The 27203-nt window shown below is 43.4% G+C and overlaps 1 protein-coding gene across 1 annotated transcript in view; it reads left to right on the top strand.

Moving 5' to 3' along the window:
* The first annotated feature begins 12949 nt into the window (after positions 1-12949).
* The window catches only part of STPG1 (sperm tail PG-rich repeat containing 1), a 226672-nt gene continuing 212418 nt past the window's right edge, over positions 12950-27203 (top strand). The window contains exon 1 of the mRNA XM_083369803.1: positions 12950-13054. The gene's annotated coding sequence lies outside the window, so the exon portion shown is untranslated. The remainder of the gene's footprint in view (positions 13055-27203) is intronic.

Raw genomic sequence — 27203 nt, 5'->3', positions numbered from 1 at the left:
TTTGAGAAGAGCTGAAAGAAAATTCTGGGAGGACCAATGGAGCATGTGAGTGAGTGTGATCCAAAGGTGACCCTTTCGATGGAGTATAACAACTTCTGAAGGCAATCCATTCCATTGGTTAAGTGTGCTCATTGTCAAGAAATTTCTCCTTAGTTCTAGACTGCTTCTCTAATTGATTAGTTTCCATCTATTGCTCCTTGTCCTGCCTTTGGCGCTTGACTCTTCCTTCTTTGTGGCAGTCCCTCAGATATTGGAACACTGTTATCATGTCACCCCTAGTCCTTCTCTTTATTAAACTAGACCTACCCAATTCCAACAACCGTTCTTTATATGTTTTAGCCCCCAGTCCCTGATCGTCTTTGTTGCTGTTCTCTGCACTCTTTCTAGAGTCTCAACATCTTTTTTATATTGTGGTGACCATAACTGGATGCAGTTTTCCAAGTGTGGCCTTATCAAGGCATTGTAAAACAGTGCTAACTCTTCTTGTGATCTTGAGTCTATTCCTCTGTTTATGCAGCCTAGGACTGTGTTGGCATTTTTGGCAGCTGCAGCACATTGCTAAGTTGTTAAGTTGGTAACACGGTTGTTAAATGAATCTGGCTTCCCCATTGACTTTACTTGTCCGAAGGTCACAAAAGTGATCCTGAAACACTGCAACTGTACTAAATACATGCCAGTTGCCAAGTGTCTAAATTTTGATCACATGGCCATGGGTATGCTGCAATGATTATAAGGATGAAAGACAATCAAAAGTCACTTTTTCTGTGCCGTTATAACTTTAATGGTCATTAAATGATTGGTTGTAATTCAAGGATGGCCTGTAGACAGGTGTCACACAATTTTCTATCTGTCTTTCAAATGCACAGATGCTAGATGATGGTTCACTTGATTTTCTGCAGGTATCTGATGAATAGATGGGTTCCATATAGTTCATCCCTTGGCATAAAAAGCCAGATGTGCACATCTGTCTCTCCAGTGTGCAAAGTTGAAGGCTCCTCCGTTTTGTTCACTTCACTTGCAATTATTTGCCTTTTTCCTTAATGGCTGTCATGTGCTCTTATTTTCACCATTTGATTCCTAGTTGGCAGGGCTTTCTCACAGGTTAAGGAGAAAGAAGAACAAGGTTGGGCAAAATTGCCTCAAATAATTTTTTTAATAAAAATTCTGGGCATTCCAAGAGTATAACTGGAAGGAGCAATACTCTAAAGGCTGAATGATGCACTGAAATTTGGGATGCAGCCTGATGGCCACCAAGGTTGAATCAGAGGAGACCAGGATTTTGATTTGTGTTCCTCATTTGGGGGATGAATCTTAAGGACTTCGTTTTTAAAAAATGATATTCACCCTATTTTAGGGCTTATGCTGTCCATCATTTTCATGCATTTCCTCATTTAAAGTGGAAGAAAGCTGCAGCACACATTTTCTGTTGTTATTATCAAAAAAGGACAACAGACGTTAGAAAAACACACAGAGAAAGGCAGAAGTTTGGAGACTGGATACAGTTTGGGGGTCTGCCAATTGTCCATCATTGGTCTAGATCACAATTCCCCAAAGTGGTCAATATCAATCCTCAAGAGTTGATGGGCTAATCCAGGGGTCAATGTTCTTGAAGTAACGAGAAGTAATAGTTACTACTATTAAAGTAATTAAAGTAATATGCAATTATTTTTATATGTTACTTATATGTAAGGGTGTAGGTCTATACATATGTTATATAAAGTATGTTTAAATGTGTTATGTATGTGTACACTTTGAGAGCAAGCAACTAAATTTCATTTTTAATGTGTGCCGTTGTGCCCACAGTAAAAAAAATGACTATAAAGGTTATCTATAACAAAGATGGTTAGGGGACTGGAGACTAAAACATATAAAGAACAGTTGCTGGAATTGGGCATGTGTAGTTTAATGAAGAGAAGGACGAGGGGGGACATGATAGCAGTGTTCCAATATCTCAGGGGCTGCCACAAAGAAGCGGGAGTCAAGCTATTCTCCCAAGCACCAGAGGGCAGGACAAGAAGCAACGGATGGAAACTGACCAAAAAGAGAAGCAACCTAGAACTAAGGAGAAACTTCCTGACGGTTAGAACAAATAATCAGTGGAACAACCTGCCTCCAGAAGCTGTGAATGCTCCAACACTGGAAGTCTTTAAGAAGAGACTGGACAGCCATTTGTCTGAAATGGTATAGGGTTTCCTGCCTGAGCAGGGGGTTGAACTAGATGACCTCCAAGGTCCCTTCCAACATTATTATTACTATTTATTATTATTATTATTATTATTATTATTATTATTATTATTATTATTATTATCATCATCATCATCATCATCATCATCATCATCATCATCTATATAATAAATTTGGGGTGCGGGTGATGTGACTGAAGGGGTGAAGACCCTGCTAAGCAGAGTAAAAAGATATTTCATTTTAGAGTCCATTCGGCAGAGGAAATGTCTTAGATCAGGGGTCCCCAACCCATGGTCTGTGGACTGGCACCGTGCCATGGCATGCCAGCAACCGGTCCACATAAACAATCAAAGCCCCATCCGTGGCACGCAGGTAGCACACAAAACCACGCCCCCTCCGGTCTGCGGAAAAACCTCTCTGCGCAGAACCCGTCCCTGGTGCCCCAAAGGGGCCGCTGTCCTAGATCAAAGTCTTAGATCTATATCTGCCATTTCCAAGGGAAGCAGACAGTCTGGCAAAATTCTTGTAAATAGGTGATCAACAATAAACTACTTTGGCCTGTTTACCAAGTTGTTCTGTTTGCTTGCTCCTGAAGTCGATGACCAATCTGAAACTTCATGAAGGGGTCGATGAGCTGAAGAATTTGGGGAACACCCCTCCCCACACACGCACAATTTAGATAGATATCAAGAAAACCAAGACCACCATTCTGGATCCAGACATCAAACCTTATTACCTGGTACAATCCTACTTACCTTACTGAGATTTTTTTTCTTTCGATTCGAAGATTTTTTTAAAAATCTACACCACCTATCATCATGCACAACAGCAGTTTTAAGTCACAATCTCCTCTTCCTGTGGACCAGTGCCCTTGATTTATATTGAATTTTGAATTATTAAAAAATCCGTTTCATCATTTTCCAAGATTGGTTTCTTGCCAGGAACTTCAATGCCCACTGAGTTGCTTGCTACTCAACATTGCCCTTAGCCTGACTCCACTTCAAGAAATTAAGAAAAGTAGCACTAATGGTGCATTCATTAACGCTGATTGCTTTTGGAAAAATAAGAATGCAGGCGTCTGAGAACAATTCCAGCTGAATGCCCAGGGAAGGAACAACAGCCGTGACAATAATAACAAAGCATGTTAACGCTTTTCAAATAACTTCATTTCATTCAGCTAAAGCCCTCTTCACATGAAGATTTCAAAGTATTTTCCTGGCATTAACTTAATTAAGTTAATTTGGCCATTGGATGCTGTGTTATAAGTAGGCGTTGTTGTGCGCAGCCTGTTCTAACCCTTAGCTCAAATATTCATTTTTATTTACTTTAATTGAAATATCAGTGTGCCAGCTTTTTCTGAACAATGCCTGCTCAAGCAGCAATGGGTGAAACGTAAGCCTGTAAATATTCTAATACGGGTAGTCCTCGACTTACAGCAGTTTGTTTAGTGACCATTCAAAGTTACATGGCACTGGAAAAAAGTGATTTATGACCATTTTTCACACAACCATTGCAGCATCCTCACGGTCACATGATCAAAATTCAGATGCTTGGCAACGGTCTTTTATTTATGACAGTTGCTGGGTCCTGGGGTCACGTGATCCCCTTTTACGACCTCCTGACAAGCAAAGTCAACGGGGAAGCTGGGTTCACTTAAGAACCGTGTTAGCTAATTTAACAACTGCACTGATTGTGGCAAGAAAGGTCGTAAAGTGGGGCGAAACTCACTTAACAAATGTCTCACCTAGCAACAGAAATTTTGGGCTCAATTGTTGTCATAATTCAAGGACTACCTGTATTTATTTTATGGACTTCCTTTCTGGATTGAAAACACCTCTTGACACAAAATCAGTGTGCTCAGGAGATTATCACTGAAAATGCCACCCAAAAAAAGCAACATAAAAAAGAAAACAACTAAATTACACCAGAGAAAATTCTTTTTAAAGGCCCAAATAAAAGGATAGATTTATATAGATGATAGATAGATAGATAGATAGATAGATAGATAGATAGATAGATAGATAGATAGATAGATAGATAGAGAAAGAAAGAGAAAGAAAGAAAGAAAGAAAGAAAAAAGAAAGAAAGAAAGAAAGAAAGAAAGAAAGAAAGAAAGAAAGAAAGAAAGAAAGAAAGGAAGGAAGGAAGGAAGGAAGGAAGGAAGGAAGGAAGGAAGGAAGGAAGGAAGGAAGGAAGGAAGAAAGAAAGAAAGAAAGAAAGAAAGAAGGAAGGAAGGAAGGAAGGAAGGAAGGAAAAAAGAAAGAAAGAAAGAAAGAGAAAGATGTCTCTGGAGAAAAGATAGAGTTCAACTTTCAAATAAAGTACAGGTAGTCCTTGATTTAGAGCCATTCATTTTGTGAATGAAGTTACAACAGTTCTGGAAAAAAGTAACTTGCAACCAGTCCTCACACTTACAACCATTGCAGCATCCCCATGGTCACGTGATTAAAATTTGGTTGCTTGGCAACTGGTATGTATTTATAATGATCGCAGCCTCCTGAGGTCATGTGACCACCAATTGCAACCTTCCTAGCCAGCTTCTGACAAGCCAAGTCACTGAGGGAAGCTGGATCCACTTAATGACCATCTGGTTTACGTAATAGATGCAGTTATTCTCTTAACAACCCTGGTGAAAAGATTGTAAAAATCAGGCAGAACTGCATGGCTTAGCCATAGAAATTCTGGTCCCAAATCTGGTCATAAATTGAGGACCACCTGTATGAAGCCCCTGTCCAAGTTGTTCCTTTTTCTGGTTCTTTTAACACTTAGCATCATTCTAAGTGTCTGAGAAATATTAATGGGTGGAAGAAAAATAAAAGAATACTTGGCCATCGATAAACGCCAGCCCCATGCTGCTGTCTTGGGGGATCTAATCCGGACGGCTGCCTTTCCAGGCTTCTCAATTTCAGTGCAAAAGGAACTCCAATTCATACTTTCATTGGCTGGTGTACAATGAAAACAACGGCATGTTAAGCTTTTCCAGTTAAAAAATAAGGCCATTCACATCCAGATCTCTCAATCTAGCTGACGGAATAACACTCCGTGTTTTTAGCCCAGCTTTATGTGCTAAACCTCTATGAAGAACAGAAATAATCAGTGTTTATTTGTGGTTATGAGGGCCTGAATACTCTTCTCCTCTGGCTTAACTAGGACTGGGTGAGACTCTACTAACAGGCTTTAGCAATATTAATGTTTAAAGTTTGACTTGAGTTGGGTTTTAAAATAACAACAACAACAACAACCGCCAAAGGCATTCAATGTGGAAATACTGCTTTTAAAATGAATTGGAATAGGCTTTTCTCCATCTCAGGATCTTCCATGGGGGTGGACATCCATCCCATCTTCAGCTCGCAGGAAGACGAGAACCCTAATTCATCCTAGCTCAGTGTTTCTCAACTGCAGCTACTTTAACACGGGTGGACTTCAATTTCCAGAATTTCCCAGCCAAGCCATGAATTCTGGGAACTGAAGTCCACTCAGCTAAGCGCCAAGATTGAGAAACGCTGCCCTGGCTGAAAGAAACTAAATGAGGAACAACCGCATTGAGATAGTATGACCAAAAGGCTTCCTAAGCCACTCTACTTTGGATTTTCTTGAAGAATCCATCAAATAGCGGCCACAGGTAGGCAGCCACAGGTTGGAAAGATAAGGGCTGCAGAGGATGAGGTCACTGTGCAAATGGGTTGTGATTGCATCATTCACATTGGCAAAGCAAGGATTTTCTTGCATTTCTGGTGGAGTCAGAGGTTCATTCTCGTTTCAGATTAATGGGAAATCATATTGCTGATGTTGAGTTGTTCTACTGCTTCAACACATCTGGGCTGTCAGAAGATCAACTAGGGATGTACAGAAAATATTGAGGAGAGTACATGGGTCACCTTTAGATCACACACACACACACACACACACAGAGAGAGAGAGAGAGAGAGGGGGGGGGGTCTTTCCAGAATTTTCTTTCAGTACTTCTCAATTCTTTCCCACATTCTGGAGGCCATCAGACATACCATCTCCTCCAACTTATACATCAACCTCCCTCAACCTCAGCCACTTTAATATATGTGGACATCAACTCCCAGAATTCCCCAGCCGGCGTGCCGGCTGGGGAATTCTGGGTGTTGAAGTCCACACAACTTAAAAGTGGCCAAATTTGAAAAACGTTATTCTGGAAGATGCAGATCCTCTTTTCACCTATCCTGTTAATGGAAAGCACACCTTTCTCTGTTTGATATCCCCTCCCTGACAAATATGGCCTTGTTTCTTTACAATATGGTATAAAAGGATAATGGGGGGGGGAGGAACAACCACTAAAGGAACACATCTGCTTCTTCGGGCTCCATCTGGCTTTTCTGGGCTGCCCCTTTCTTCATCGGCCACACCAAGCATCTCCCCCCCACCCCCTCCCACAGCTTGCCTTCCCTGCAGCTGCCACGCGCCTGGCTCAGCTGAGCCAAAAAGACCCACCCGGTGGAAATTAATCAATCAGGCCAACAGCTTCCGGAAGCTGTTGCGCAAAGCCTGCTGCCTTTGAGGCACCACCAGCAGATTCTGAAGTTGTGTGGGTGAGCGCCGGTTTCAGTGAAATAAAATTCTCCGTGGAGTTTTGTGTGGGTGAAGTTCCTGTGGCACCGAGAGGGACTGAGATTTTGCTCTTCCCACTTGGGCTACCAAAGGCAGGAAAGGAGGTCCTCCGTAGGTCCTCAGTAAGTGAATTTGTGGGGGGCAAGCACCCTCTTCTCCTTTTTAAGGGCTTTTAAGAAGAGATGGGACAACCATTTGTCTGAAATTGTACAGAGTATCCTGCTTGAGCAAGTGGTTGGACTAGATGGCTTCTAAGGTTCCTCCCCACTCTGTTATTCTGTGAGAAAACTTCTGCTCCTGTGGCTCTTTTTAGGCTGAGGGCTAACCAAGGTTTGAAAAAAGAAATCAAGAAAGCCACCAAACCTCCCCAGGATGACGCAGCTCCATTCATATGACATCACTGTCCCTGCGGTTGCCACATGGACGACTTCCGACATAGATAATGGGTTCCTAAACCAATGACTTGAAATGAAAAGCAACTCCAGTGAAGTGATAGGAAGAACTTCTAGATAGTAAAAGCCATTCAACTGTAGAAACAACTCATGGGAAGCACCCTCTTATTTACAACTATTGTTTGAAGCCAGAGTTGGATGGCCTCCATCGGATGGGATGGGTTGAGCTACATCATACACTAGGATTGACCAAGGTCAGTGCCCAGGATCCCACAATTTATTAAGCCAAAACAAACAAACCAGATTTAGTCTTACTTCAGAGATGGACAATTTCCCCAGGGTCAGGGGAAATTTAAAAGACCACAAGGGAATTCTGTGAGAATCCAGTTGTTCAGACCAGATTCTAGAGCAGTATGTCTCCACTTTGGCATGTTTAGCATAGGTGGACTTCAAATTCAAGAATTCCCCAGCCAACCTAGAATAGTGTTTCTCCACCTTGGCAGATTTAAGATGGGTGGACTTCAAGTCTGTTCTAGACTTCCACCCATCTTAAAATTGCCAAAGTGAAGAAACAATGTTGTACAGTAGACCTATAGGGACGCGGCGGCTCAGTGGGTTAGGATGCTGAGCTTGTCAATCAGAAGGTTGGCAGTTTGGCGGGTCGAATCCCGAGTACCGCATAACAGAGTGAGTGCCTGTTACTCGTCCCAGCTTCTGCCAACCTAGCAGTTCGAAAACACGTAAAAATGCAAGTAGAAAAATAGGGACCACTCTGGTGGGAAGGTAACAGCATTCCGTGCGCCTTTGGCATCTAGTCATGCCGGCCACATGACCACGGAGACGTCCTCGGACAAGCACTGGCTCTTCGGCTTTGGAACGGAGATGAGCACCGGCCCCTAGAGTCAGAAACAACTAGCACGCATGTGCGGGGGAACCTTTACCTTTTACCTTACAGTAGACCTGGGCATTTTATGGTCCAAAGGCTGATGTGGATTGCTTTTATTTTAAAGGCAACTGCTCCCAGGACATCCTATTACCATGGATGGATGACCAATATCATCTCCATGGGAATGACCCTACAAGGCAAGGACACAGATTTGTCCAGAGGTTTAAGCAGTGTGTCAGGGGCAACTCTTCGAAATATAGTAGATGAGGCCAGGATGAAAATCCAATTGTGCTTAAATGCAATAATATTTTGAGTTAATTACAAGTTAGGGTTAGTTAAATTTAATTAATATAATTGCTCCCTGGTTAGGTATTTAAGTATTTACCTTTCTTTTATGAATTAAACATTACAATTTGGTTTAAAGCTGGGGACTTCCCTGTGCACGTCTGCTATCAGCTCTAATGTTAAATATAGTTTTCTTATGGATTGATTCACTGATTGACACAAGCTACAGCATTAAATTGTATTGTTTGGTCCAGCATTGCTTCCAAGAGCTGAGATAAGTAAGCCTTCTGGTTCACCTCTGCTTTCATTTTGTGGTTTAGATCAGTGTTTTTCAACCTTGGCAACTTTGAGATGCCTGGACTTCAGCTCCCAGAATTTCCCAGCCAATATGCCTCTCCAGAAACTTGCAAGACTGCTTGAGTTGTACCTCTGCTCCTTCTTATACTGTAGAGCGGGTACCCAATCCCTGATCCACAGACTGCCACCGGTTCCTGGTCCGCCAGGAGCCAAGCAATACAAGCAAGCGAAGCTCCCTCCATGCACACGCAGGATCCACGCAGCACGCAAAACCTCATCTCCCGTGGTCTGCAGAAAAACTGCCCTCTATGAAACAGGTCCTTGGCATGCCAAAAGTTGGGAGCGCAGCTCTAGCGAATGAGAGGTGTCTGCTTGAGCCTCTTCTGAATGCTCTCTTGTTTCTGAGGGCTTAAACAATACTTCAGCCTCTATCCCTAGGTAACTGTCTTTCCCTACTTCTGTCTTCCTTACTTTCTGCAAACTCCCCCGCTCAGCTTTCATCAGAACAAGCAAATGTTGTTGCAGCATCACAACCTAAACTCCATCCTTTTGGGGGGGGGCATGGATGTATTGTGATGCAATGTCAGCCTTATGAGGTAGTCCTGCCCAGATTAACTCATTCTACTTTATTGTAAGGTTACATTAGCAGAATCTTGCAACTCTGTCAGGAATTGTGCAGAGATCTCCTTGAGCTAACAAGAAGTTGCGCAGACAAAAAAAAAGGGTACTGAGAGCAGCAAAGTTCACACAGTAACCACACAGATACACTGAGGTGTGAAAAACAGAATACTTTACTTTGTGTTGTAATACAAAGCACAGTCAAAAATAAACAGAGCCTTGGTGGAGCAGTGGGCTAATGCCTGCTTAAGTAACACCAGCTGCCTGCAATTAGTGCAGGTTCGAGTCCCACCAGGCTCAAGGTTGACTCAGCCTTCCATCCTTCCGAGGTAGGTAAAATGAGGACCCAGATTGTTGGGGGCAATAAGCTGACTTTGTAATAATGCCGCTTGGGGGGGGCGAAGGCCCTAATAAGCAGGCATATACATAGAATGAAGGCTATTGCTAAGCACATTGGTTTGTGCTTAAATTGTAAGCCGCCCTGAGTCTTCAGAGAAGGGCGGGATATAAATGGGATTAAAAAAAAACAGTTCAGGTCATACACGTGTAAAGAACAGTTAAACGATAGTAACAGTCCAAGGAGTATTCCAAATACAAAGTCTTCTTACCGGTCCAAAGGTCAAAACACAGTTCTTCAGGTTTAAGACAGTAGCAAACCAACAATAGCAGTAACAGAGTAACTAACAGTGAGAGCAGAGAGAAAAACTGCGTCCCTAGCTCCCTCTTATGGCCATTGGGAGGCAAACATACCCTTGGCCAATCATCACATTTAAAGTGATATCATACATCATGGCTTATATATTTCCAACCCAACCAGGTAGGCTTAATCATATGCCTAACAAACTCTGAAAGAACTTTTTTGCCCCCTGGCTTTTACTGCTCAAGAACTAGGGTCTGCCTAGTTGTTTGCTACATCCATATTCCTTCTGTAGGCTCCACTGCCTCTTCTCTGCCTGTGCCTTGTTTGCAGTTCTTCCTTCTGTCTGCCAAGGTTATTCCCACGTTCATGTAAGTTGAAAAGGGAAGGCGCTTATACTGTGAGACTGTAACATTGGGTGCATCTGTCTTTGCTTCTCCTGAAGACACAGTTGTTTCCCCCCCCCCCCCGACAGAAGTCACTGAATGACTTTGGCCCAACATCCCGCAGAACAGCACAATTCACAGGGCAATTGTCCTACGAAAAGAAAGGATACACTCCTGTGCACCCCCTTAACTTTCCAGAAGAAAGGCAGAATAGAAATGTAACAAAGAATAAAGTTTTTTCTAAAAAAAAAAGCTGCAGCATTCACTTTTACTTCTAATATTCTCTTTCTGCCTTCACCAGCCCCAAAGAACTTGGAAATTGTACTGAAGAGGTGGGAAAACCTCAGGTGAATTCTTGTGTAAACCAAGCACTGGTTCATAAAGATGAACTGATTATAACTAGTAGGTTTCATGCAACGTGTGGGAAGGGGCAGAATAACAGAATAACAAAGTTGAAAGGGACCTTGGAGGTCTTCTAGTCCAACCCCCTGCACAAGGAGAATACCCTCTATTATTTCAAACAAATGGTTGTCCAATCTCTTCTTAGAAATCCCCCATGATGGAGCATCCACAGCTTCTGAAGGCAAGCTGTTCTCACAGTTAGGAAATTTCTCCTTAATTCCAGGTTGCTTCTCTCCTTGATTAGCTTCCACCCGTTGCTTCTTGTCCTGCCTTCAGGCGCTTTGGAGAATAGGGTGACCCCCCCTCTTCTTTGTGGCAGCCCCTGAGATATTGGAAGACTGCTATCATGTCACCCCTGATCCTTCTTTTCTCTAGACTAGACCTATCCAAGTCCTACAGCCATTCTTCATATGTTTTAGCCTCCAACCCCCTAATCATCTTTGTTGCTCTTGTCTGCCCCTTTTTCCAGAATCAGAACAATCAAAAGAAGGGTAAAACAGTCAAGATGGATGCTGGGGTGAGGTATTCATTTTACAGTCACAGCTGACATCTTGATTTTCTTGAAACACCCACAGCGGACATCTCTGTAAATCTTGAGGTTTCTAGAACTTTATAGATTCTACAGTTGGTACCCTTGCAAAACGCCTCACGTTTCATTAAATCCCAACATTATTTTTATATCTGCAGTAGGATCACAGCGTGACATTTTCATGCGCCATATACACACACATGCACACACACACACACAAATACACACAAACACACACACACATTGTGGTTCAACTTTGGCCATATTTCACAGAGTCTTCAAACACTTTCCCTTTCTTCCTAGACTTCCTGGAGTCTTCTTAGATAGAATGCTGCCCTGACTCATTTCTCCCATGAGAGGGAATATAGAGGATAAAATATTCCAGCTTCTAATTTATTTTTCTTCTTCTTTTTCGGTCGTTTCTTTGGCCCTTTCCTTTTTCCCCCCCTAATATTAATTTTTAAAAAGATATGGGCCATGCAACATAAAATAAATATTCTCCAACTGGGAGTCTTCAAAGCGGTGGGGGTAGAGTGGGGTGGCTTTTACACACTTCCTTTGGGAGGCAACACTTTTTATTTAACCCTTGATGAAAATTTGCAAAATTGGAAAGAAGGTCTTCGTCCTTGAGGTCTACTCTGTTTCACATGGCTTTGAGCTGCTTTGAACCCTGTTTGTGCCGGAGGAATTCTAAATATGGGATCAGGGATGAGAGCACACCCAATTGATTTCCCAAATGCTTTATTTTCCAAATCCTTGCTTCTTGTTTTTCTCATTCATATAGAGGTCGTCCTCGACCACAGCTGAGCTTCAAAATATCTGCTGCTAGGTGAGACAGTTGTAAAGTGAGTTTTTCCCCGTTGTATTTTTTATTTTATTTTAATTCCATTTATATCCCGCCCTTCTCCGAAGACTCAGGGCGGCTTACAAGCTTAGCAGTAGCCTTCATTCTATGTATATGCCTGCTTGTTAGGGCTTTCACACACACCCCAAGCGGCATTATTACAAAGTCAGCTTATTGCCCCCAACAATCTGGGTCCTCATTTTACCTACCTCGGAAGGATGGAAGGCTGAGTCAACCTTGAGCCTGGTGGGACTCGAACCTGCACTAATTGCAGGCAGCTGGTGTTACTTAAGGAGGCATTAGCCCACTGCTCCACCAAGGTATGACCTTTCTTGCCACAGTTGTTAAGTGGGTCACTGCAGATAAGTTAATAACCCCATTGACTTTGCTTGTCAGACGGTCACAAAAGGCGATCGCATGATCCCAGGACACTGCAACCGTCATAAATATGAGTCGGTTGCCAAGCGTCTGAATTTTGATCACGGGGCCATGGGCTTGCTGCAACGGTTGTGTGTAAGTGCTTTCCCCCCGCCCCCCAGTGCTATTGTACCTTTGGTCATTAAACAAACTGTTGCAAGACAAGAACTGCCTGTCTGTACAGAGCTTACAGATATTTATCTTGGAAATAAGAAGTTTCAAAGAAAACAAGGTGGCTTCTTTTCAGGCATTTGAACAAGGTCGATGTGGCTTTCCCAAAAGTCAAGATGGGGGCTCTGGCCATGTGAGTGAAGCCCCGCCTCTTTTCCTTTGTGCCATGAAAGGGGGTGGGTCTTTGTGCAGTTGGGGATGCTGCTAAAAGTTAGAGTTGGGCTACCTGCAGCTGACGCGCTGAGGCAAGCATGCACATCAGTCAAGGGTGTAGCTCTTACAGAAGGCCAAACCAGGCCCCATGGGGGATAATGAGCCCTGGTGGAGCAGTGGGCTAATGCCTCCTTAAGTAACACCAGCTGCCTGCAATTAGTGCAGGTTCGCATCCCACCAGGCTCAAGGTTGACTCAGCCTTCCATCCTTCCGAGGTAGGTAAAATGAGGACCCAGATTGTTGGGGGCAATTAAGCTGACTTTGTAATAATGCCGCTGGTGTGTGTGTGTGAAAGCCCTAACAAGCAGGCATATACATAGAATGAAGGCTACTGCTAAGCTTGTAAGCCGCCCTGAGTCTTCGGAGAAGGGCGGGATATAAATGTAATAAAAATAAATAAAAAATAATAAATAAATAATGGAGTGCCCAAAGGGTTTCCATGGCTTAAAGCAGCATTTCTCCAACTCAGCAACTTGAAGATGGGCGGACTTCATCTTCAAACTGCCAGGTTTAAACAATGCTGCTTTAAGGCAAAGACAGAAGAACCAGGGCATGTTTTAGTACATGGTGTGAACTCAGCTATGTTCTTTATTTTGTTTTGCACTGTGCAGAAATTCCAGGAGAGAAGTTATTCAACTTCTCGTTACCTTTCTAAGAGTTCCCTTTAGCTGCATAGTTTCCAAAGATGTCACCCCAGCTTCCAAGTTGGGGGTGTTACGAATACGAGGGGCAGACTTGTGGTTCCCCATGGTGGCATCAGTGGCAGAGAAGTTGAGGGGGACCCTCCAGGCGAGGAAGCGAATTTTGTCCCTTCTGCAAACAAGGAACTGCTAGCAAGGAAGCCCCCTCAAAGGGAAATGAAGGAAGCCCCCCCCAAAAAATTAGAAACAGCAAATTTGTTGGTTCTGATGGCACACTCCCCAGTTTTATTAATTAATTAATAATTAATGCATTATTCTTCATTCAGGCTAATAATAATCATGATAACAATTATTTATTTTTGTGGCATTTTTGTCCACCTATTGAGTCCTTCTTGAGGACCTGGGATAGGCAGAGTTGGATGTTTAGTAGGGTTAGAGAAGAGCTTCCCAGTCTTTTGGGCACCGGGGACCGGTTCCCTTGGAGAAAGTTTTTTCCACAGACGGAAGAGCGTGTGGTTTTGTGTGCTGCCTGCATCCTGCAAATGGGGCTTTGCGTCTTTGTGCGGCCCGGTTGCTGGCATGCCGCAGCCCGGTACCTGTCCGTGGAGCAGGGGTTGGGGACCCCTGTGTTAGAGGTATCATTGCAGGATGGAAGCAGTTGACCTGATGGTGAATTGTCAGTGCTGATGGTGTTGAAGTGGCACTTCAGATGTTTTAGGATTGCACCCAAGGCACCTATGACTATTGGTGCTACCTTTGATTTCTTTTGCCACAGTCGTTCTGTTTCTACTTTGCAGGTCTTTGTACATTCTGCAGTAGTCCCCAACTTACAACAGTTCATTTAGTGACGATTCAAAATTACAACACCGAAAAAAGTGGCTTATGACCATTTTCCACACTTACGACCATTGCAGCCTCTCCATAGTCATCTGATCAAAATTCGGACACTTGGCAACTAGTTCATACTTATGATGGTTGCAGTGTCCCAGGATCACGTGATCAACTGTTGTGAGCGTCTGACAAGCAAAGTCAATGGGGAAGGTAGATTCACTTAATGATCGAGTTACCAAATAACTGCAGTGATTCACTTAACAACTGTGGCAAGAAAGGTCATAAAATAGGGCAATTAACAATTGTCTTGTTTAGCAACATAAATTTTGGGTTCAATTGTGGTCATAAGTTGAGGACTACCTGTATCCGTAGGTCTCTGTATTATTTACCACTTTTATTCATTATTATTTTGCTTATTTGTGGTTTATTTAAATAGTTATATCCTCTATGAATTCAACAGCTCAAGACCCCACACACTCTGTTCCCACTTTTCATCTTTTTTTACAACAACCCTATGAGGTAGGTCAGGCTAGGACAGAGAAAGAGAAGGAGAGAGACTCACCCCAAGAACCTCTGTAGCTGAAGGTGATTTGAACCTGGGACCCAATTCCTTCACCACTAAACTATACCGGCTCTCAAAATCTTTCTAGATTTCTTTCTGCCATTACTCCCAGACCTCAAGACAGCAGGCATAACACTCCTGTCATTTCCCCCCCTCCAAACAACAACCCTGTAAGGTAGATTTTGCTGATTGAGAAAGTTTGGCCAAAAATCACCCAGAAGCCTCCATAGCTGAGAGAATACTAAACCATGGCCACCTCTGCTGCAATGACCAACCAATCTTGGCTTAGTTAAGTACAAAACGCCCCACATCCGTCTTGTTTCTCAAAGGGAGCGCTACCTTCATGGCTGAGCAGCCTGCGATTAGCTGTCTCCCCATGACGGGGTGTATGTGTATGTGTCGACACTGCACATCTGGCCCCGAGCTGGAGATCAAAGGCGGGCGGGCGGGCCAGCAAGCAAGTGAGCGTGTTCCTGATTACATCAGCCTTGCCCTGAGGACAGATCCGTGGGATAGAATGGGGAATGACGCGGTCCTGGGTGTAGCTCCCTACTGATTGCTAAAGTCCCCATTTCACTGAACCGGCCCGTCTGGACAACGCAGCCAGCATTACGTTAAGATGTCCACGCAGGCTGGCTGGGTCTTCTTCTTCACCTGCTGTGTACGCAGGCCGCCTTGGGTCGCCACGTGCGAGTAGGTGGCAATCTAAATTTTTTAAATAAGTAAAAAATAAATAAAATGTCCCTGGCTTAGTCGAGAGGTGGGCAAATGACCGCCCAGAGGCCACACACTTTGCTGGAACGTAAGAGTCAAGACGCGCTGTGAGTTCCACATTGCAGAACTGAGGCAGGAGCATCCCTGAGGGGCAGCAGAAAAGTCAAGATGGCTGCTTTCATTGAAGGCCACCCTCCACCCCCTCTTTTTGTGTGCCTTGCATGCTCAACACACATAAGGAAGGGGATGGGGATTCAGGGGCATGCTGGTTGGCTACCCTCTTGATTTTTTTTGGGAGCTCTCTCCTCGTCATGGAGACGCCCGTGCTGAAGCCATTCAAAAGCAAATGGCCCAGGCAGCCTTCCTCGAAGTAGAGAACATTTCCTGTGCAGGATGCAGCTCTACCCACTCAGCATCACTAACCTTTCCATGCAGGGCTGTTGGACTGTCCCAAGTTAAACCCTTAGCTTAGCTTCTCCTGTTCCTGCTAACTTGAGAAAAAGCTGCAGTGAGACCATGGTTTGTTTTAGGTTGCAAACTGATGCAAGAATTAAGGCAGCTGGCCAAAACTCCTGCGTTGGGCTGAGATCAACTTCAGCTCTGTTGCTGTAACCAAAAATAGGGGCACTGCTCAACTCATGACTGCAATTGGGACCAGAATTTCCATTGCTGAGCAAAGCGGTTGTTCAGTGAGTTACGCCTGAGTTTACATCTTTTTTGCCATGGTTGTTAAGTGAATCACAAGGTTGTTAAGTGAATCAGGCTTCCGCCCCATGATCCTGGGATGCTGCAACTTTCCTAAGTGTAAAGGACTGAATTTTGATCTCATGACCCTGGGGATGTGACGACGGTCATAAGACTAAAGACCAGTTCTAAGTCCCTTTTTCAGTGTCACTGTAACTTTGAACAGTCACTAAACGAATGGTTGTAAGTTGAGGGATACCTGTACAGATAGTCCTCAACTTACAACAGTTCATTTAGTGACTGTTCAAAGTTACAATGGCATTGAAAAAAGGGACTCCATTTTCACACTTACGACCGTTGCAGCATCCCCGTGGTCACCTGATCAAAATTCAGATGCTTGGCAACTGACTCATATTTATGACGGTTGCAGCATCCCAGGGTCACGTGATCCCCTTTTGCAACCTTCTGACATGCAAAGTCAATGGAGAAGCCAGGTTCACTTAACAACCATGTGACTAATTTAACAACTGCAGTGATTCACTTAACAACCGCGGCAAGAAAAGTTGCAAAATGGGGCAAAACTCACTTAACAAATGTTTCACTTAGCAACAGAGATTTTGGGCTCAACTGCAGTCGTAAGTCGAGGACTACCTATATACTACCTTGTTCATGTATATGTGTCTACATGCATATGTCAAATAGCAGTCCTCGAAAAGAATTCACTTCAAGCCAAACTAGATCTACAAGTAAATGGCTGAATGAACTATTTCTTAGTCACCACATTGTTATTAATGTGTCAAATCAAGTCAATCAGATGGCAAAATACAACTGGGCTATTAATAAATAAACAAATGCATCAAAGAGAAGATTATTCTCTAACCAGATTCCTTACAAGTATAAAAAATTACGTCAGTGTTTTTCAAACTTGGCAAGTTTAAGATGTGTGGACTTCAATTCCCAGAATTCCCCATGCTGGCTGTGGAAGTCTGCAAATTGAAATCCACAAATCTTAAAGTTGCCAATTTTGAAATATGCTGGACTATATCACCCATCCTCTTCAACCAGGCTACCTAGGCGAAGTGATGGGGTTTGCAATCCTCAATAGTGTCCCAGTTAGGGAAAATGCCCGATATTCAGTCTGTGTCAGCCTCTCTCCACTTCTTTACTTTGATTATATTTCTTAATTACTGCTAGTCTGTTGGATGTTTCTTTAAGAATCCCTGCCAGGCACTTTGGACCTCTTCATTCAAACTGAGGGGAAAATGTCATTATATACAGGGTGGCTTGCAGGATTTTGTCAAAATAGTCAACACAATGGTACAATTAAAGCATTTCTTTTTTAAAATATGTGATGCACATCAACAAGTGGAGCTTTGGTTTCCCTGCAGTAACCGCCATTTTGATTTTTTGGATGCTAGACTGAGGATACCTCTGCAGACACAGCTATACAAACGCAGCCTGGATTTACCAAACATCTCTATCAGAGAAACTGAATTGGCCTATTTTTTAGGTTTATAAACAAATGAACTCACAACACACAATGTACTAAGCTTTTCCCCGCTAAAAATAGCTATTCAAAATTAGCCACTGTGTTTGTAACTGATCAGATTACGTGTGTTGTGCCTACCCAGAAACACAACTACTCACAAAAACACATATAATTAGTTTCATTAGGGGTTAGTTTTGGACACAACGCAAAATTAACTTTAATAGGCCAAAAACAAATGGCTCAACTCAATATCACAGGACAACGTAAGCCTCACCGCCAGAGGCTAGAATTTAAGAACACTTTGTTCAATAAACCACCTGGATCTACGATCAGTACGAGTTAAAATCTTGTGACATTGAAGTTAGTGTGAATTGCAAATTGATACCAGGTTGCCTTTTATGAGAGTCAGAATTCGGTTAATGCAAGTTTTTGATGCTGCTAATCTTTGTTTGTACAAAATAGAGTACAGTAAAGGAAGATTCCATCAGAGGAAACAGTAGAAGTTTTAAAAAGAAGCGACTCATTATTGCATTAGAGGAAACAATGATGTAATTGAACTGAATCTTGCATAAATCAGAATTGTGAGTCTGTCTTCCAAGATGTTAGCAATTCTCCCAAGCTTAGTGTCATCAGCAGGTTTTCTCAACCTTGGCACCGTGAAGTTCTGTCTTGAACTTGAAGTTCTGTCTTGAACCTTCGCCCAGGTTCGCCTGGTGTACCATTGCGGCCCTATCTAGACCGGGATGCCGTGCGTACAGTCACTCATGCGCTCGTGGCCTCTCGGTTAGACTACTGCAACGCTCTCTACATGGGGCTGCCCTTGAGGACCACTCGGAGGCTCCAACTGGTGCAGAATGCAGCCGCGAGAGTTGTGTTGGGGGTTTCCCAATACTCCCATGTTACACCTCTGCTCCGCGAGCTGCATTGGCTGCCAGTTGTCTTCCGGGTGAGATTCAAGGTGCTGGTAATGACCTTTAAAGCCCTACATGGCATGGGTCCGGAGTACCTTAGGGAGCACCTGCTGCTGGTGTCAACTTTCCTCCGCCCAGTCCGCTCCCACAGAGAGGGCCTCCTCAGGGTGCCACCGGTCAGAGAGTGCCAACTGGTGGCCCCCAGGGAGAGGGCGTTCTCTGTGGGTGCGCCTGATCTGTGGAACCGTTTACCGGTAGAGCTCCAAATGGCCCCCGACCTTCGCTCCTTCCGACGTGATCTAAAGACCTATTTGTTTGAACAAGCCGGCCTGGTCTGATGGGTTTTGGGATTTTATTATGTTTTTATGTATTTATCTGTTTTATTGGGCATTATGGTTTAATCTCTTCTTAATTTTTGTACTTTTGTATTTTAGTATTTATTGCCCTGTTCACCGCCCTGAGTCCTTCGGAAGAAGGGCGGTATACAAATTAAATTAAATAAATAAAATAAATAAATAAACATCTTCATACATGATCTAAGATAGGGGTCCCCAACCCCCGGTCCGTGGACCAATGCCGGCCCGTGGCATGCCGGCAACCAGTCTGCACAAACAAGCAAAACCGCATCCGTGGGATGCAGTCAGCACACAAAACCACACACTCTCTGGTCCACAGAAAAACCTTTCTCGATGGAACCGGTCCCTGGTGCCCAAAAAGTTGGGGACCTCTGATCTAAGAGGAGGAGGATAGGAGGGGAATTCATTGAATTTGCAGATTACAATAAACTTGGGAGAATTGCTAACACCTTGGAAGACAGACTCACGATTCATTGAAGATTCATTCATTCAAGATTCAGAAGGATCTTCACAGACTTGAGCTTTGGGCGCTATCCAACGAGATGCAGTTCAGTGGTGAGAAAAGTAAGGCCCTGTACTTAGGCAGGAAAAACCAAATGCTCAGGTAAGAAATAGGCAGTACCTGGATCAACAGTTGTTAACTGTGAGAGGGATTTTGGTGTCGTAATGCAGGGGTCCTCCATCCCTGAGCCCTGACCCACTAGGAAGCCGCAGCCCGTTTGGAACCGGGTCACACAACTACTCTGTGACTTGAAGTCCACACATCTTTAAATTGCCAAGATTGAGAAATCCTGATCTAAATAATTGACGTTGGCTATGTCATTCAGAAGGTCAGCAGTTTGGCGGGTCGAATCCCGAGTGCTGCATAACAGAGTGAGCGCCTGTTACTCGTCCCAGCTTCTGCCAACCTAGCAGTTTGAAAGCATGTAAAAAATGCAAGTAGAAAAATAGGGACCACTACAGTGGGAAGGTAACAGCGTTCCGTGCGCCTTTGGCGTCTAGTCATGCCGGCCACATGACCACGGAGACGTCCTCGGACAAGCGCTGGCTCTTCAGCTTTGAAACGGAGATGAGCACTGGCCCCTAGAGTTGGAAACGACTAGCACGCATGTGCGGGGGCACCTTTACCTTTTACCTTTTATGTGAATCAAATAAATAAATAAATAAATGCTGCCCCCTGCTGCAATACCCCTAATAGGTCCAAATGGTGAAGAACAGTGCCTGGATTTCGTGAAGGAAATTAGCAACAATGCTTAAATTCACAAGTTCAAAAAGCTTCCCTGATGGGCTTTTAGCACTCCTCCTTTCATAATCGTCCCTGCTCCCAAGCCAAATCCCAAGCTTATTCTCTTCTAAGATGTGATATATAGTTGGGAATCATGGGAGGGGTGATCCCACCACATGGGAAAGAGTCCAGGGAGGGGAAATCAGTCTAGCACTCTCAGATTTGATGCTTTGGGAAAAGGGCCATAAAAGCAGTTATGTATTTGCAATGTACATGATGTCCTAGGAGGGAATCAAGCCCGGTTGAATAAATGAAACTAAGTAACTGTAATGGTGTGTGGGAAAGACCTTGGGAGATGGGCAAAGGGATGCAGCCAAGGAACTGTCAGCTAACTGTCAGCTAAGTGGAAACTCAGAAGAAACCCCCCCCCCCTAGTTTCTCAGGCTGTAAACGAGTTGCTGGGTAGGAGGGGAGAATTGTACTTTCAGATTTAAACAATGTAGCCTTACAATAAAATAGGATTAGCACATCTGGTCATGATTCCTGTTTGGTTTGCCCCACAAAGCCAACAGTAACATTGATAGTGTTGATTAGAGCAGCTGTCAGGGAATAAATCACTCTCCTACCAAATGATAGCTACATTTGCCAGCCTCAAAAGTTGCTTCCTTACAGCTCTGCAAGCCACAAAAGTCCCTTTGCAGGCTTCTTTGCTAGTGTAGGATGACCTCTACAGGCAGCTGGAAGTCATGGGGATTCTCTCCAGGCTTTTCTAAGGGGCAAATCAAAATCTTTAATTCCTTACATGGCTAACCCTGCTCAGAAATCTCTAATCTGCCTTTTGCAATTGACTGATGGAGAGTTTGTCAATGCCTGCAACGTTCAAGCGCTGCTCTAGATATTTTGGGATTGCATCCAAGATGCCTATTACTGTTGGTACGATCTTTGTACATGTACAAGTCCACACACCTTCAGGTTGCCAACTTTGAAAAACAGCGCAGAAAATAATCACTTAAGTTGGGCTTGTTCCCACATCACACCGAGGCAAAAACAGGATTTACAGATCATAGCGGTTCTGTTCCCACATTGTAGCTGGAATGGGACAACTCCCCATAGCCAACTCACCGCCACCAACTCACCATGATCAACTTACTGCGGCAAACTCGCCATGGTCAACTAAAACAATTAAAATTATTTTAATTTTTGTCATTCACCTCTCATTTTTTCCTCCTTTTTCATTCTTTTTTCTCTAATGATTCTATTCCACCATTTCTTTGATTTTAGTGTAACTCTTGTCCTGTGGTGAGTTGTCCCATGGTGAGTTGGCTGTGGCAAGTTGGCCATGGAGAGTTGGCCATGGCGAATTGTCATAGACCCCATGGCCATCCTTTGTTTTAACTCTAGTTTGCTTTGTAAACCAGCAGTCTGGATCCCACATCGTGCCATGTCATGCTGCACTTTGCTTGGTCTTGGCTTAGCAAGCCATGCGAGTCCAGCCCTTCTGGTTTGCACCTAAGGAATTAGCACAGTCAACTTAACCGTTGCAACTCTGGGGACTGAACAGGCTTAAAACAAGCTGCACTGTAGTGTAATGTAGGGACCCAGCCAGCTATGAAAAAAATGGCAAATTCCATTTTTCCTTTCATTTTGGAATGGGGAGATGCCCAGACTGGGAAGAAGGGGGTGGAGAAAAAGTGATGTTTTCCAGCCAGGGGTCTTTTGCCCACTCTTATATGTGACAGAACTTCAGAGAGATAGCAGCATAAAATGAGCTTCTGAGCATTAACGTCGTTCCCACTTCTTTCCAACAAAGCTCCCTTTGAAAAGCAGCGACGTTTCCCAGGCATCAACATCTCCTTGCCACACCCCTGAACATGTGAGGATGAAAGTAGATGAGGAACCCCTTGGCAGGAAAACACCCCAAACAGTCTTCAGCTCTGCTACTTTCCCCAACCTGGTGCCCTCCCAATACTGCATGTTGGGACTTGAAAGTTTCAAAAGAATCACTTTGAGTTGATTTGCCTGGTCTGTGGCATTTCCTTGGCCACAGCATGGACGCTGTGCTTTGTGGTCCCACATGTCCTCCTGGCCATTTCTTACTGGTCTCTGCTTAGTATTGCTCATGGAGAGGGAGAGAGGGAGAGGGAGAGAACAGTAGGGAGGGAAAGGAGTGAGCTGAGCATGCCAAAAGGAGCATCCCATTTTATTTTAATTTTATTTATTTTAATTCCATTTATATCCCGCCCTTCTCCAAAGACTCAGGGCAGCTTACAAGCTTAGCAGTAGCCTTCATTCTATGTATATGCCTGCTTATTAGGGCTTTCACACACCCCCAAGCGGCATTATTACAAAGTCAGCTTAATTGCCCCCAACAATCTGGGTCCTCATTTTACCTACCTTGGAAGGATGGAAGGTTGAGTCAACCTTGAGCCTGGTTGGACTCGAACCTGCACTAATTGCAGGCAGCTGGTGTTACTTAAGGAGGCATTAGCCCACTGCTCCACCAAGGCTCTTAGTTTTTTTTAGTTCAGTTGCAATAAAATGGAGAATTGGGGTTCCCCTCCCCTCACTCCCCCCACACACAAACACACAAGTGAGTACAAAGGCAGGGAGGCAGTTGCTCGGCATTCATTTTGCACATTCCTGGTCATTTGGATAAGTTGGGGGCAAGAAATGAGTCAATTCAGAAAGAATGTTCAGCAAGGTGCAGGCATGTTGGGGAACACATGTGTGTCTGAGTGGATCTGCCCTCTGTTTTGTAATTTGGTTCATGCCCTGCAATCTAATCTAAACCAATTCAGCTTCATCCCTGCCGTAGACCAGTCTTGGGGCCAGCTGTCCATTTTGCCTGATTCTAACTAGTAATATATTGCATTATTTTAGCGTAAGAATTCAGCCAATCACTTCTAGAGCAGTTTTGCTTTTGGATTTAACAACTATAGTGGTTCACTTAACAACTGTGGCAGGAAAGATTGTAAAATGGGTCAAAGCTCTCCTAACAACTATCTCACTTAGCAACAGAAATTTTGGCTCAACTGAGGTCATAAGTCAAGGACTACCTCTCTCTCCTTCTCACTCTCTCTCTCATCTATCTATCTATCTATCTATCTATCTATCTATCATCTATCTATCTATCTATCTATCTATCTATCTATCTATCTATCTATCATCTATCTATCTATCTATCTATCTATCTATCTATCATCTCTCTATCATCTATCATCTATCATCTATCTATATCTATATCTATCTATCATTTATCTGTATCTATATCTCTATCAAGGGAGACAGTGGCTCAGTGGGTTATACGACACTGAGCTTGTCGATCAGAAGGTCGGCAGTTTGGGGGGGTCGAATCCCGAGTGCCGCGTAACAGAGTGAGCGTCTGTTATTCATCCCAGCTTCTGCCAACCTAGCAGTTCGAAAGCACATAAAAATGCAAGTAGAAAAATAGGAACTACTACGGTGGGAAGGTAACAGCGTTCCGTGCGCCTTTGGCGTCTAGTCATGCCGGCCACATGACCATGGAGACGTCCTCGGACAAGCGCTGGCTCTTCGGCTTTGGAACGGAGATGAGCACCGGCCCCTAGAGTCGGAAACGACTATCGTGCATGTGCGGGGGAACCTTTACCTTTACCTTTATATCTCTATCATCGGTCTGTCATCTATCTTTATAGCATCTCAATTCCCATCATCTCATCTGGACAGACAAAAAAAGAAAAAACCCAAAACAAAATATAGTACAGAGTGATTGACACTAATTAGAGGTTCTACCCAATGAAATTATTGCAGTTGGCCAATACTAGCTCATAATCTATCATGATTAACAAGGCTATGCTTTAATTAAGCCAATGGAAGGTTTACAAAGCAATGAACAAAGCATTTGTATTTCCAAGAACTCTTCAACAATCTAAATAATTGAATAACCAGAAGAAGAAAGGGCTGGGCTGGGGTGGGGTGTGGAGGGAAGAAAAGTGTGTTTAAACTCTGTTGGCATCAGATTACAACATAGCCCAGGTCACACAGCATATTTAGCTGGGTCAGCTACAACTCAAATAAACCAACCAGTAAAGGAGGGGAGATACGTGGACAATTTGGTTTGGGGTTTATTACCATTTCAGGCTGCTTTGTGGTGGCCACTGTGACTCACCTAAATCAAGCCAGGACCTTTCTGGTGTTTTGGGCCCTTGGCATTTTCTGTGGCTGCCATTATGGTGATAGAACAAGCCACTAGTTCCTCCCGACCAACAAAGGAGACCACTGAAAACCCGTCCTCCAGGTTTCGGGTGGTGTGCACCTTGCAAAGATGAAGGAGAGTCACATTCATCAGGTACTGCTCTACAAATGACTCAGAAGAGATCTAATTTTGCAGACTTTAGTTGACACCTGCTAGCCAAGGCCACAAGCTTCTCCAGCAGTTTGTTGACAAGCAGTCCTTCTGGGGTGAATCAGTGCCCTACTGAATGTTTTGTAACAAATAAGTAAGTAGGTAAATAGGTTTATTGAGATAACCACAGGTTGTAATGTGGACAGAATGAATGTTCTAACAAAGCCCACAAATCAGCAGAAAATGACCCTTAGTCTTTATCCAAGGTCCAGGTGCTAGGACAACCTTAAATCTGTTTTGCTTTCTTGTGTTAGAAGAAGTCATCATTCAGTTATCCATAATGAAACAAAATGGACCGTATATATATTATTTATTTATTCTGTGTTTTTATATTTTTATGATTATTAATACATTGGTTTGCCAATCAACTCTAGTCAATTCAATACACAGTGGTGATGAGAACTGGTGGGTTTTCATGAAGGACTGATCATGATCCTTAGTTATGGTGTCTTTATGTAGGGTTTATTGAAAAAAGCAACAGGATTAAAAAAAAACTTAGTTTGAGTCAGGCAGAAATTCTCCATAAAAATCTCCCCTTTTTGAAAGAGTAAAAGACTAACCTGAATAAGATCAAGATGGCTGCAACCATAGAACTGATGCGCTGCCTTTTTCTTTTTTTCTTTTTTTTTGTGCTGTAAAAAAAGCAAGGGTGCCAGTTGTGTATTTGTGGCCCCCATCTTGACCTTTCTGACTGCGGATATCTGTGTTCATAATCAACCTGCTGCACAATGAAAAATCAGAGCAGATTTTGCTTGAGTTGGTAGAAAAGAATCCTTTCTTTTTTCTTTCTTCTTTCTTTCTTTCTTTCTTTCTTTCTTTCTTTCTTTCTTTCTTTCTTTCTTTCTTTCTCTTTCTTTCTTTCTTTCTTTCTTTCTTTCTCTCTCTCTTTCTTTCTTTCTTTCTTTCTTTCTTTTCTTTCTTTCTTTCTTTCTCTCTTCCTTTCTTCCTTTCTTCCTTCCTTCTTTCCTTTTTCTTGCTTCTTATAAAAAAATTCTTACTAAAAAAAAAGCTTTTCACTCATTCCAACCAGGCACCTGGGCTGCAAAATCCAGAAGCATCTCAAGTGCCACAGAATATAATAGAAAAACCTGCCTGGTGGCCGCCATCTAGTAGTTCTCTCCTCATTTGCCACCTGGCCTGGCCAGTCTGTTTCTGGTGCAACTTGGGAAAACATATTTGTGTCGTGGCTGACCTAAGCCAGCTCCAGGTTTCACAAGCCTAAACCCTTGAGGCTTGTGCGCCTCAAAATACTACAAGAATTATTTGGGTCAGAGGCTCTGATGGATGTTTTTAATATAACTCCCTTGGCAAGGTTCGTCCAAGTACAGATTTTGCAACACTTAGCATTAATCGTTGGTGGCACAGGGCCAGAATGTTAATTTGAGCCCCCACCCCACTGCACCCCTTCCTTCTTACACCACCTGGTGTGGTTTTTTTGGGGAGGGGTTCTTTTGCCATTTTGGGTCAGCTGATGACAACGCACCAATAAGTAGGGGAAAGCAAAGCAAATAAAAGGTTTGGGAGTGCATTTGTATTGATACAGTTTCCTGCTTTGAGTGTTATCTTGCGATCCATTGGATCATTTAACATACCCAACTATACTCCTTGGGCTTTGATACGGGGGTTTTGATAGAGGGGCTATCCCCCCTCCCAGGTCCCCCTATTGAGGTCCTTTTCCTGTGGCTTAAAAAAAAGTCTAGATCAGTGTTTTAACATTTAACAATGCTTGACATTTGATGCCTGTGGTTTAAGGATTAGCGCACCCTACCTTATTATAAACACTCCGCTGGCTTATTGCATTTTTGTCAGCAGATGACACGCAGAGTTCTTTGTGCCTCCACAGGATATGGTTTTTTTAAAAAAAAAATCAATACGGCAGCCAGAAGCATGCTTTGAAGCTCTGCCCATCAAGAGGCGGTGTTCCAATCCGACCTCTTGCCTTTTTTTACCTGCAGACACCCCGTCTTCCCATTTTCTCTCCCAACAATCTCCCTGTAAGAGTGACTCAGATAAGAGCAAAATTCATCCAAGAAATGTTGTAATTCAGGGATGGAATGATTGTGAAACCCTATTCAATGCGAGTGTCAAGGATGAAACTTTGCCAGTTATGTGCCTCTGCATTTCAACTTGCTTTTAGAGTAAGGGGTGGGGGAAAGTGTTACTTTTGAGTGGGTTAGCTGGAAAAATGAAACTTCTATGATTCCGCTGAAGAGCCTGAAACCTTTTCAAGGACACCAGAACAGCTGCAGATTTGAAGCAGACGGTTCCCATAACAAAGTGGACTTCCTTATATGAGCTACATAAGACATTGGGGGTTTGGCTGGGAAAATTATTGTTTAAGTCTATGATTTGGTGTTGGAACCTCAGAGATAGTTTTGCTTTGACATTACCATGCATTGTATTCAATAAACAGTAAGGGTTTTCAGAAATGGAATGAACCCGGAGCTTTATTTGCATTCTCGAGCTGGATATTGAATAGAATAGAGCTGGAAGGGACCTTGGAGGTCTTCTAGTCCAGCCTCTATACCATCCATACCAACCTATAACATCTCAGACAAGTGACTTCT

This window comes from Vipera ursinii (genome assembly GCF_947247035.1).
Source record: "Vipera ursinii genome assembly, chromosome: 9".
Lineage (NCBI taxonomy): Eukaryota > Metazoa > Chordata > Lepidosauria > Squamata > Viperidae > Vipera > Vipera ursinii.
This window is presented reverse-complemented; position numbering and strand designations above follow the sequence as displayed.